We start from the raw sequence: 12,332 nt of genomic DNA, 5'->3' as shown, positions 1-12,332 counted from the left end.
ACTTACAATTAGACACTAGACTCAAACAAGAAACATCAAATTATTTTTTATTTTATGATTTTATAAATTTTTTTGGATTTTTCGAAAATTCTTTTGAAAAGGAAAATAAGGATTTCAAAAAAAATTTTATAGGAATTCCAGGAATCTTGCAATGTTAGTCTAAAACTCCGGTCCAGGAATTAGACATGGTTTACTAGTCAGCCAAGCTTTCAGTGAAAGCTCCGATCCAAAACACTAGACATGGTCAATGGCCAGCCAAGCTTCAGCATACATAGTTCAAGAATGTGAAGAAGAAGCCTCAGTCCAAAAGAATTTAGACATGACTTTACAGTCAGCCAGGATTCAACATTTACCATGAAATTCTAGAATTCCTTCTTAAAAATTCTGAAGCCATAGAATAATTTATTTTTTTTTAAATATTTTCTTTTTGAAATTTTCGAAATTAAAAATGGTAAAAATAAAAAGCTTAAAATTAAAATAACATTACCTAATCTGAGCAACAAGATGAACCGTCAGTTGTCCAAACTCGAACAATCCCCGGCAACGGCGCCAAAAACTTGGTGTTGTTGCCGAACCAAACCTGGCAATGTTGTTGCTGGAAACAAATGCGAAATTGTTGTTCGTTCCTTCCCCGGAAACGGCACCAAAAACTTGGTGCACGAAATCGTGAGTGTTCATTCCCCATCAACGGCGCCAAAAACTTGGTACGCACGTTCATCATCTTAATTCTTCTTCACAACTTTGCACAACTAACCAGCAAGTGCACTGGGTCGTCCAAGTAATAAACCTTACGTGAGTAAGGGTCGATCCCACGGAGATTGTCGGCTTGAAGCAAGCTATGGTCATCTAGCAAATCTCAGTCAGGCAGATTCAAATGGTTATGGGATTTAAGATAATTAAAATATAAATAAAATATAGAATAGGGTAGAGATACTTATGTAATTCATTGGTAAGAGTTTCAGATAAGCGTATGGAGATGCTTTTGTTCCTTCTGAACCTCTGCTTTCCTACTGTCTTCATCCAATCCTTCATACAACTTTCCATGGCAAGCTGTATGTTGGAAATCACCGTTGTCAATGGCTACATCCCGTCCTCTCAGTGAAAATGGTCCAAAATGCACTATCACCGCACGGCTAATCATCTGTTGGTTCTCGATCCTACTAGAATAAGATTCAGTAATCCTTTTGCATCTGTCACTACGCCCAGCACTCGCGAGTTTGAAGCTCGTCACAGCCACCCATTCCCAGATCCTACTCGGAAAACCACAGACAAGGTTTAGACTTTCCGGATCTCAAGAATGGCTGCCAATAATTCTAGCCTATACCACGAAGACTCTGATCGTAAATCAGAAGGCTAAGAGATATGCATTCAAGCTTGCTTTCATGTAGAACGGAAGTGTTTGTCAGGCACGCGTTCATAAGTGAGAATGGTGATGAGCGTCACATAATCATCACATTCATCATGTTCTTGGGTGCGAATGAATATCTTAGAATAAGAATAAGCTTGAATTTAACAGAAAAACAATAGTACTTTGCATTAATTCTTGAGGAACAGCAGAGCTCCACACCTTAATCTATCTGGTGTAGAAACTCCACCGTTGAAAATACATAAGTGAAAATAGGGTAGACATGGCCGAGTGGCCAGCCTCCCATGGAGGTCTAGAGATCTAAAAATGATCAAAAGATAAGATCTAACAGCAATAGTAAAAAGTTCTATTTATACTAAACTAGTTACTAAGGTTTACAGAGATGAGTAAATGATGCAGAAATCTACTTCCGGGTCCACTTAGTGTGTGATTGGGCTGAGCATTGAATATTTCACGTGTAGAGGTCTTCTTTGGAGTTAAACGCCAGTTTGTACCCTGTTTCGGGCATTTAACTCTGCTTTGCAGCCTGTTTCTGGCGTTTAACTCCAGAATAGGGCAGAAAGCTGGCATTGAACACCAGTTTGCATCGTCTAAACTCGGGCAAAGTATAAAATATTATATATTGCTGGAAAGCCCTTGATGTCTACTTTCCAACGCAATTGAGAGCGTGCCATTTGGACTCCTATTGCTCCAGAAAATCCACTTTTAGTGCAGGGAGGTCAGAATCCAACAGCATCTGCAGTCCTTCTTCAGCCTCTGAATCAGATTTTTGCTCAACTCCCTCAATTTCAGCCAGAAAATACCTGAAATCACAGAAAAATACACAAAATCAAAGTAAAGTCTAGAAATGTGATTTTTATTTAAAAAATAATAAAAATATGCTAAAAACTAATTAAATCATACTAAAAACTATGTAAAAACAATGCCAAAAAGTGTATAAATTATCCGCTCATCACGACACCAAACTGAAATTGTTGCTTGTCCCCAAGCAACTAAAAATCAAATAGGATAAAAAGAAGAGAATATACTATAAATCCCAAAGTATCAATGAAACTTAGCTCCAATTAGATGAGCGGGACTCGTAACTTTTTTGCCTCTGAATACTTTTGGCATCTCACTTAATTCATTGAAGTTCAGAATGATTGGCATCTATAGGAACTTAGAATTCAGATAGTGTTATTGATTCTCCTAGTTTAGTATGTTGATTCTTGAACACAGCTACTTTATGAGTCTTGGCCGTGGCCCTAAGCACTTTGTTTTCCAGTATTACCACCGGATACATAAATGCCACAGACACATAACTGGGTGAACCTTTTCAGATTGTGACTCAGCTTTGCTAGAGTCACCAATTAGAGGTGTGCAGGGTTCTTAATCACACTCTTCTTTTTGCTTTGGACCTCGACTTTAACCGCTCAGTCTCAAGTTTTCACTTGACACCTTCACGCCACAAGCACATGGTTAGGGACAGCTTTGTTTAGCCGCTTAGGCCAGGATTTCATTCCTTTGGGCCCTCCTATCCACTGATGCTCAAAGCCTTGGATCCTTTTTATTACCCTTGCTTTTTGGTTTAAAGGGTTACTGGCTTTCTGCCCTTGCCTTTTGGTTTAAAGAGCTCTTGGCTTTTTCTGCTTGCTTTTTCTTTTTCTTTCTCTCTCTTTTTTTTTCGCCATTTTTCTTTTCTCTTTTTTTTCTGCAAGCTTTTATTTTCATTGCTTTTTCTTTCTTCAAGAATCAATTTTATGATTTTTCAGATTATCAATAACATTTATCCTTTTTCATCATTCTTTCAAGAGCCAACATATTTAACATTCATAAACAACAATATCAAAAGACATATGCATTGTTCAAGCATTCATTCAGAAAACAAAAAGTATTGTCACCACATCAAAATAATTAAACTAGTTTCAACGATGAATTCGAAATCATGTACTTCTTGTTCTTTTGTGATTAAAAGCAATTTTCATTTAAGAGAAGTGATGGATTCATAGGACATTCATATCTTTAAGACATAGACACTTAAACACTAATGATCATATAGTAAAGACACAAACATAAATAAAAAATAAGGCTCAAAAACCAAAAAATAGGAAAATAAGAACAAGGAGATTAAGGAACGAGTCCACCTTAGTGAGGGTGGCTTCTTCCTCTTCTTGAAGAACCAATGGTGCTCTTGAGCTCCTCTATGTCTCTTCCTTGCCTTTGTTGGTGCATCCCTAGTGATTTTGGTGCCCCTATCCTTAGTTACTCCCAATAGTTGTGTGGAGAAAAATATATCCCTTGAGGTATCTCAGGGATTTCTTGGTGAGAGAATTCCTCATGTTCTTGTTGAGGTCCATGAGTGGGCTCTCTTGCTGTGCAGTCAAATGCTCTACTATTGAGCTGTGGACCCTTGAGATAAATCTCTCCATCTCCCATGACTCGGAGGTAGAAGCTTTTGTCTTCCCTTTCCACTTTCTAGAGGTTTCTCCAGCCTTAGGTGCCATAAATTGTTATGGAAAAACAAAAAGCAATGCTTTTACCACACCAAACTTAGAAGGTTTGCTCCTTCTTGAGCAAAAGAAGAGAAGAGGGAGTAGAAGAAGAAGAAAATGGATGAGATGGAGAGGTGTGAGTGGTTCGGCCAAGGGGGTTTTAGGTGGTTATGATGTGTGAAAAAGGAGGGAATGATGGTTTGAATTTGAGTGGGTGGGTATAGGTGGGTTGTATGATGGTTTTGGAGGAGTAATGGAGGTGATTGGTGGAGGTTATATTGGGGAAGAGAGTGAAAAGGTGTGAAGAGGAGAGAAGAAGAGGTGGGGTAGGTGGGGATCCTGTGGGGTCCACAGATCTTGTGGGGATCCTGTAGGGTCCACAGATCCTGAGGTGTCAAGGATTTCTCATCCCTGCACCATTTAGGTGTGCAAAACGCCCCTTGTATGCAATACTGGCGTTTAACGCCAGACTGCTGCCTATTTTTGGCGTTAAATGCCCAAATGTAGCCTGTTCCTGGCGTTTAACGCCAGGTTGATGCTTGTTTCTGGCGTTAAACACCAGCTTGGTGCTTGTTTCTGGCGTTAAATGCCAGACAGATGCTTGTTTCTGGCGTTTAAACGCCAGAATGTTCTTCCTCTAGGGTGAGCTATTTTTAATGCTGTTTTTCATTCTGTTTTTGATGTTTCAGTTGTTGTTGTGACTTCACATGATCATTAACCTAAAGAAAACATAAAATAGCAATGAAAAATAAACAGATATAATTAAATAACATTGGGTTGCCTCCCAACAAGCGCTTCTTTAATGTCAATAGCTTGACAGTGAGCTCTCATGGAGCCTCACAGATGTTCAGAGCATTGTTTGGACCTCCCAACACCATACTTAGAGTTTGAATGTGGGGGTTCAACACCAAACTTAAAGTTTGGTTGTGGCCTCCCAACACCAATCTTAGAGTTTGACTAGGGGAACTTTGGTTGACTCTGCAGTGAGAGAACCTTTTCATGCTTCCTCTCCATGGTTACAGAAGGAGAACCTTGAGTCTTAAATACAAGGTAGTCCTCATTCAGTTGAAGGACCAACTCTCCTCTGTCCACATCAATTACAGCTTTTGCTGTGGCTAGGAAGGGTCTTCCAAGGATGATGGATTCATCCTCATCCTTCCCAGTGTTTAGGATTATGAAATCAGCAGGGATGTAAAGGCCTTCAACCTTTACTAGCACGTTGGTATGCGAAATTGCTAATCAGGTTGTGAATTGTTGTTCGAAATTGATTCCCTGTCAATGGCACCAAAAACGGATGCACAGGACCATGGTCTAAACATATCTTCACAACTTTGCATAAGTAACCAGCAAGTGCACTGGGTCGTCCAAGTAATACCTTACGTGAGTAAGGGTCGAATCCCACGGAGATTGTTGGTATGAAGCAAGCTATAGTCACCTTGTAAATCTCAGTCAGGCGGATATCAAATGGTTATGGAGTTTTCGAAAGTAATATAATAAAATAGGGATAGAAATACTTGTGTAAATCATTGGTGAGAGTTTCAGATAAGCGAATAGAGATGCTTTCGTTCCTCTGAACCTCTGCTTTCCTGCTATCTTCATCCAATCAGTCTTACTCCTTTCTATGGCTGGCTTTATGTGATACATCACCACAGTCAATGGCTACTTTCGGTCATCTCTCGGGAAAATGATCCAATGCCCTGTCACGGCACGGCTAATCGTCTGGAGGCATCACCCTTGTCAATGGCTTCATCTTATCCTCTCAGTGAAAATGGTCAACGCACCCTGTCACAGCACGGCTATTCATCTGTCGGTTCTCGATCATGCTGGAATAGGATTTACTATCCTTTTGCGTCTGTCACTAACGCCCCACAATCGCGAGTTTGGAGCTCGTCACAGTCATCCAATCATTGAATACTACTCGGAATACCACAGACAAGGTTTAGACTTTCCGGATTCTCTTGAATGCTGCCATCATTCTAGCTTACACCACGGAGATTCTGATTAAGAGATCTAAGAGATACTCATTCAGTCGAAGGTAGAACGGAAGTGGTTGCCAGGCACGCGTTCATAGGGAATGATGATGATTGTCACGTTCATCACATTCAGGTTGGAGTACGAATGAATATCTTAGAAGCGAAACAAGATGAATTGAATAGAAAACAGTAGTACTTTGCATTAATCTTTGAGGAACAGCAGAGCTCCACACCTTAATCTATGGAGTGTAGAAACTCTACCGTTAAAAATACATAAGTGAAAGTCCAGGCATGGCCGAGAGGCCAGCCCTCAAACGTGATCTAAGATAGCATACAACTGATCAAAGATCCTAATACAATAGTAAAAGGTCCTATTTATAATAAACTAGCTACTAGGGTTTACAGAAGTAAGTAATTGATGCATAAATCCACTTCCGGGGCCCACTTGGTGTGTGCTTGGGCTGATCTTGAGTGTTGCACGTGTAGAGGTCCTTCTTGGAGTTGAACGCCAGTTTTTGTGCTAGTTTGGGCGTTCAACTCTGGTTTTGGCTCCTTTTCTGGCGCTGGACGCCAGATTTGGGCAGAGAGCTGGCGTTGAACGCCAGTTTGCGTCGTCAAAACCTGGCCAAAGTATGGACTATTATATATTTCTGGAAAGCCCTGGATGTCTACTTTCCAATGCAATTGGAAGCGCGCCACTTTGAGTTCTGTAGCTACAGAAAATCCATTTTGAGTGCAGGGAGGTCAGAATCCAACAGCATCAGCAGTCCTTCTTCAACCTCTGAATCTGATTTCTGCTCAAGTCCCTCAATTTCAGCCAGAAAATACCTGAAATCATAGAAAAACACACAAACTCATAGTAAAGTCCAGAAATGTGAATTTAACATAAAAACTAATGAAAACATCCCTAAAAGTAACTAGATTCTACTGAAAACATACTAAAAATAATGCCAAAAAGCGTATAAATTATCCGCTCATCACAACACCAAACTTAAATTGTTGCTTGTCCCCAAGCAACTGAAAATCAAATAGGATAAAAAGAAGAGAATATACTATAAATTCCAAACTATCAATGAAACATAGCTTCAATCATATGAGCGGGACTTATAGCTTTTTGCCTCTTGAATAGTTTTGGCATCTCACTTTATCCATTGAAGTTTAGAATGATTGGCATCTATAGGAACTCAGAGTTCAGATAGTGTCATTGACTCTCCTAGTTCAGTATGATGATTCTTGAAAACAGCTTCTTTATGAGTCTTGGTCGTGGCCCTAAGCACTTTGTTTTCCAGTATTACTACCGGATATATAAATGCCACAGACACATAATTGGGTGAACCTTTTCAGATTGTGACTCAGCTTTGCTAAAGTCCCCAATTAGAGGTGTCCAGGGTTCTTAAGCACACTCTTTTTTTGCTTTGGACCTTGACTTTAACCGCTCAGTCTCAAGTTTTCACTTGACACCTATACGCCACAAGCACATGGTTAGGGACAGCTTGGTTTAGCCGCTTAGACCAGGATTTTATTCCTTTAGGCCCTCCTATCTACTGATGCTCAAAGCCTTGGGATCCTTTTTATTTGCCCTTGCCTTTTGGTTTTAAGGGTTATTGGCTTTTTGCTCTTGCCTCTTGGTTTTAAGAGCTTTTGGCTTTTTCTGCTTGCTTTTTCTTTCTATTTTTTTTCACCTATTTTTTTTTCTTCTTTTTTTTTTCTGCAAGCTTTGTTCTTTGTTGCTCTTTCTTGCTTCAAGAATCATTTTTATGATTTTTCAGATTATCAAATAACATGTCTCCTAGTCATCATTCTTTCAAGAGCCAACATATTTAACATTCTTAAACAACAGCTTCAAAAGACATATGCACTGTTCAAGCATTCATTTAGAAAACAGGAAGCATTGTCACCACATCAATATAATTAAACTAAGTTCAAGGATAAATTCAAAACTCATGTACTTCTTGTTCTTTTGAATTATAACATTTTTTTTAAGAGAGGTGATGGATTCATAGGACATTCATAACTTTTAGACAGAGTTACTAACTACTAATGATCATGTAATGAAGACACAAACATAGATAAGCACATAACATAGAAAACGAAAAACAGAAGAGATAAGAACAAGGAATGAATCCACCTTAGTGATGGTGGCATTTCCTTCTTGAGGAACCAATGATGTCCTTGAGCTCTTCTATGTCTCTTCCTTGTCTTTGTTGCTCCTCCCTCATTGCTTTTTGATCTTTTCTTATTTCATGAAGCATGATGGAGTGCTCTTGATGTTCCACCCTTAGTTGTCCCATATTGGAACTCAATTCTCTTAGGGAGGTGTTGATTTGCTCTTAATAGTTTTGTGGAGGAAAGTGCATTTGAGGCATCTCCGGGATCTCATAGTGATGAGCTTCATACGCCTCTTGAGCTCCATGAGTGGGCTCTCTTACTTGCTCCATCTTTTTCTTAGTGATGGGCTTGTCCTCTTTGATGAGGATATCTCCCTCTATGTCAATCCCAGCCGAATTGCATAGGTGGCAAATGAGGTGAGGAAAGGCTAACCTTGCCATAGTGGAGGACTTGTCAGCCAACTTGTAGAGTTCTTGAGGTATAATCTCATGAACTTCCACCTCTTCTCCAATCATGATGCTATGGATCATGATGGCCCGGTCTATAGTAACTTCAGACCGGTTGCTAGTGGGAATGATTGAGCATTGAATGAACTCCAACCATCCTCTAGCTATAGGCTTGAGGTCCAATCTTCTTAGTTGAACCGGCTTGCCGTTGGAGTCAATCTTCCATTGAGCTCCTTCTACACATATGTCCATAAGGACTTCGTCCAACCTTTGATTAAAGTTGACCCTTCTAGTGTAGGGGCGTTCATCTCCTTGCATCATGGGCAAGTTAAACGCCAACTTCACATTCTCCGGACTAAAATCTAAGTATTTCCCCCGAACCATTGTAACATAGTTCTTTGGATCCGGGTTCTTACTTTGATCATGGTTCTTGGTGATCCATGCATTGGCATAGAACTCTTGAACCATTAGGATGCTGACTTGTTGGATGGGATTTGTTAGAACTTCCCAACCTCTTCTTTGAATTTCATGTCGGATCTCCGGATACTCATTTCTTTTGAGTTTGAAAGGGACCTCAGGGATCACCTTCTTCTTGGCCACAACATCATAGAAGTGGTCTTGATGGGCTTTGGAGATGAACCTTTCCATCTCCCATGACTCGGAGGTGGAAGCTTTTGTCTTCCCTTTCCCCTTTCTAGAGGATTCTCTGGTCTTAGGTGCCATCAATGGTAATGGAAAAACAAAAAGCTTATGCTTTTACCACACCAAACTTAGAATTTTGCTCGCCCTCGAGCAAGAGAAGAAAGAATAGATGAAGAAGAAGAAGAAATGAAGGAGAGGGAGAAGGTCATGTGGTTCGGCCAAGAAGGGGATAGAGGGGTTGTGTTGTGTGAATTTGAAGAAGAATGGAGGGCTTTATATAGGGAAGGGAGGGGGGAAAGGTTTCGGCCGTATGGGTGGGTTTGGGTGGTAAATTGGTTTTGAATTTTGAAGGTAGGTGGGGTTTATGAGGTAGGTTTATGGGGAAGAGTGGATGGATGTGAGTGGTGAAGAGGTGATGGGGAAGAGAGATTGAGGTGATTGGTGAAGAGTTTTGGGGAAGAGTGTTTATGGGATTGTGTGAAAGAGGGGTGAGAAGAAGTGAGTGGAGGTAGGTGGGGATCCTGTGGGGTCCACAGATCCTGAGATGATCCTGTGGGGTCCACAGATCCTGAGGTGTCAAGGATTTACATCCCTGCACCCATTAGGCATGTAAAATGCCTTTGCACACAACTCTGGGCGTTCAGCGCCAGGTTGGTGCCCATTTTGGGCGTTCAACGCCCATTCGTTGCCATTTCTGGCGTTGAACGCCAGAACCATGCTTGTTCTGGGCGTTCAGCGCCAGAATGCTGCCCATTTTGGGCGTTCAGCGCTAGAACCATGCTTTGTTCTGGCGTTGAACGCCAGGCAGATGCTTCCTCCAGGGTGTGATTTTTCTTCTGCTGTTTTTGATTCTGTTTTCAATTTTTATATTTATTTTGTAACTCCACATGATCATGAACCTAATAAAACATGAAAAACAAAAACATAATTAGATAAATAAACATTGGGTTGCCTCCCAACAAGCACTTCTTTAATGTCAATAGCTTGACAGTGGGCTCTCATGGAGCCTCACAGATGTTCAGAGCATTGTTGAAACTATCCAACACCAAACTTAGAGTTTGGATATGGGAGTTTAACACCAAACTTAGAGTTTGGTTGTGGCCTCCCAACACCAAACTTAGAGTTTGACTGTGGGGGCTTGGGTTGACTCTGCTTTGAGAGAAGCTTTTCATGCTTCCTCTCTATGGTTGCGGAGGGAGATCCTTGAGTTTTAAACACAAGGGAGTCCTCATTCCATTGAAGGACTAGTTCACCTCTGTCAACATCAATCACAGCTCTTGCTGTGGCCAGGAAAGGTCTTCCTAGGATGATGGATTCATCCTCTTCCTTTCCAGTATCCAGGACTATGAAATCAGTAGGGATGTAAAGGCCTTCAACCTTTACTAACACGTCCTCTACTTGTCCATAAGCCTGTTTTCTTGAACTGTCTGCCATCTCTAATGAGATTTTAGCAGCTTGCACCCCATAGATTCCAAGTTTCTCTATTACAGAGAGGGGCACGAGATTTATTCCTGAACCAAGGTCACACAGAGCCTTGAAGATCATGGTGCCTATGGTGCAGGGTATTATGAACTTTCCAGGATCCTGTCTCTTCTGAGGCAATGTAAGTTGATCCAGATCACTTAGTTCATTGATGAACAAGGGAGGTTCAACTTCCCAAGTATCAATGCCAAATAATTTGGCATTCAGCTTCATGATTGCACCAAGAAACTTGGCAGTTTGCTCTTCAGTGACATCCTCATTCTCTTCAGAAGAGGAATACTCATCAGAGCTCATGAAGGGCATAAGGAGGTTCAGTGTAATCTCTATAGTCTCTGGATGAGCCTCAGAGTCCTTTGGTTCCTCAGAGGGATGCTCCTTATTGACCACTGGACGTCCCAGGAGGTCTTCCTCCTTGTGATTCACGTCCTCCTCTCCTTCTTTGGGTTCGGCCATGGTGCTTATGTCAATGGCCTTGCACTCTCCTTTTGGATTCTCTTCTGTATTGCTTGGGAGAGTACTAGGAGGGATTTCAGTGATCCTTTTACTCAGTTGGACCACTTGTGCTTCCAGATTTCTAATGGAAGATCTTGTTTCATTCATGAAACTTACAGTGGCCTTAGATAGATCAGAGACTAAGTTTGTTAAATTAGAAGTATTTTGTTCAGAGTTCTCTGTCTGTTGCTGAGTGGATGATGGAAAAGGTTTATTATTGTTAAACCTGTTTCTTCCACCATAATTAAAGCCTTGTTAAGGCTTTTGATCCTTCCATGAGAAATTTGGATGATTTCTCCATGATGAGTTATAGGTGTTTCCATAAGGTTCACCTAAGTAATTCACCTCTGCTATTGCAGGGTTCTCAGGATCATAAGCTTCTTCTTCATAAGAAGCCTCTTGAGTACTGTTGGATGCAGCTTGCATTCCATTCAGACTCTGAGAAATCATATTGACTTGCTGAGTCAATATTTTGTTCTGAGCGAATATGGCATTCAAAGTATCAACTTCAAGAACTCCCTTCTTCATAGGCGTCCCATTACTCACAGGATTCCTCTCAGAAGTGTACATGAATTGGTTATTAGCAACCATGTCAATGAGTTCTTGAGCTTCTGCAGGCGTTTTCTTTAGGTGAATGGATCCACCTGCAGAAGTGTCCAGTGACATCTTTGATAGCTCAGATAAACCATCATAGAATATATCCAGGATGGTCCATTCTGAAAGCATGTCAGAAGGACACTTTTTGGTCAACTATTTGTATCTTTCCCAAGCTTCATAGAGGGATTCACCTTCTTTCTGTCTGAAGGTCTGAACATCCACTCTAAGCTTGCTCAACTTTTGAGGAGGAAAGAACATGGCTAAGAAAGCCGTGACCAGCTTATCCCAAAAGTTCAGGCTGTCTCTGGGTTGAGAGTCCAACTAGATTCTAGCTCTGTCTCTTACAGCAAATGGAAAAAGTATGAGGCTGTAGACTTCAGGATCTACTCCATTAGTCTTAACAGTATCACAGATCTGCAAGAATTCAGTTAAGAACTGAAAAGGATCTTCAGATGGAAGTCCATGAAACTTGCAGTTCTGCTGCATTAGAGAAACTAATTGAGGTTTCAGCTCAAAGTTGTTTGCTCCAATGGCAGGAATGGAGATGCTTCTTCCATGTAAATTGGAATTAGGTGCAGTAAAGTCACCAAGCATTCTCCTTGCATTATTATTATTTTCAGCTGCCATCTCCTTTTCCTGTTTGATAATTTCTGACAGGTGCTTACTGGTTTGTTGTAATTCAGCTTCTTTTAGTTTCCTCTTCAGAGTCCTTTCAGATTCTGGATCTGCTTCAACAAGAATATTCTTGTCCTTG

At 40.8% G+C, this 12,332-nt stretch overlaps 1 non-coding gene across 1 annotated transcript; it reads left to right on the top strand.

Moving 5' to 3' along the window:
• Window positions 1–11,701: 11,701 nt before the first annotated feature.
• LOC112781064 (small nucleolar RNA R71) lies at window positions 11,702–11,809 on the top strand. Its single transcript, XR_003191861.1, has one exon. It is a non-coding gene; the product is annotated as a small nucleolar RNA R71 (small nucleolar RNA).
• The last annotated feature ends 523 nt before the right edge of the window (window positions 11,810–12,332 follow it).

The sequence above is a fragment of the Arachis hypogaea genome, chromosome 19 (genome assembly GCF_003086295.3).
Source record: "Arachis hypogaea cultivar Tifrunner chromosome 19, arahy.Tifrunner.gnm2.J5K5, whole genome shotgun sequence".
NCBI lineage: Eukaryota > Viridiplantae > Streptophyta > Magnoliopsida > Fabales > Fabaceae > Arachis > Arachis hypogaea.
Note: the sequence above shows the minus strand (reverse complement) of the source record. Positions and strands in the feature narration are given on the sequence as shown.